The sequence below is a fragment of the Trachymyrmex cornetzi genome, unplaced genomic scaffold, assembly GCF_001594075.2.
Source record: "Trachymyrmex cornetzi isolate Tcor2-1 unplaced genomic scaffold, Tcor1.1 scaffold263, whole genome shotgun sequence".
NCBI classification, from domain to species: Eukaryota; Metazoa; Arthropoda; class Insecta; order Hymenoptera; family Formicidae; genus Trachymyrmex; species Trachymyrmex cornetzi.
The window spans coordinates 84,922-85,938 of record NW_017297302.1 but is presented as its reverse complement, the minus strand read 5'-3'; positions in this window follow the sequence as shown (position 1 = coordinate 85,938).

The following is a 1,017-nucleotide window of genomic DNA, read 5'->3' as shown; positions in this document are numbered from 1 at the left end:
TACAATACAATAACGAGAGTCCAGAAACTTAAAAATTTTCCGGAATGAATTGAGCCGGAATTCAACCGGCTTATGATGCAGCAGTTTAAGCAGTTAAGACAACTGACAAACAAAGAATAGTGAAAATAAGAATGGAAGACTCGCGACCCCGAACATGATCCACGCCATCTGACATTTCGTCACTTAACTATCATGATGCATCATGGGATGGGATACTACGCTTAAATCGGGGTCGTATTTAAACATGTACTATAAATGTAGCCATCCATTTTTGTTCTCACTATTCTTTCAGAAAACGCTATTTGATTGGTTTATGTTAATATGGTCCAATGAGGAACTGAAAACAAAATAAGAGGAGTAGAGGACGCTGACATAAAAATTCACTAAATAAAGAAAGTAATTCACTAAATCATCAAAAGACCTTAAAAATCACTAAAATAGTGAAAATTCACTAAAAACGGCAACACTGTGCTGGCTTAACACAACTCAACTCAATGGCAATGCAAGACAGCGTTGAGTTATCATAAATCATGAAAGTACTAGGTGGTAATGTCTACCATATTTTTCGGTCCTAGTGGAACTAACCCGAACTCGAGTTATCGGCTGTGTTCCAAAATTGTTTGTCAGCGCTGCGAGCATGTCGTCATAAGTACATGCTACCAATAGTGTTCCAATTTCATAAGCATGCTTTTTATGCAAACGCAGCTTTCATTTTGGAACGATATTTTCAGTGCTGTCAGCATATAGCGACGTCAGCGAAAAGAAACAAATAACCTAGAAATATGGAGAGAAGCATACAGAAAAAATTCATATTTGAAACTATTATAAAGTTAGCACTTGATCCTAGTGATGAAGAGTCTAGTGATTCAGATTCAGAATTAGCGGAAATTATATATAATTATTGCGAACGTCAACCAAGAATACCGAAGGTACAAATAAATGGAAACCAATTTGCTCGAAGCACAAAGATCGTAATAGTAATGAGGAAGTTAAGGAAGTTAAGGAAACGGTATATAC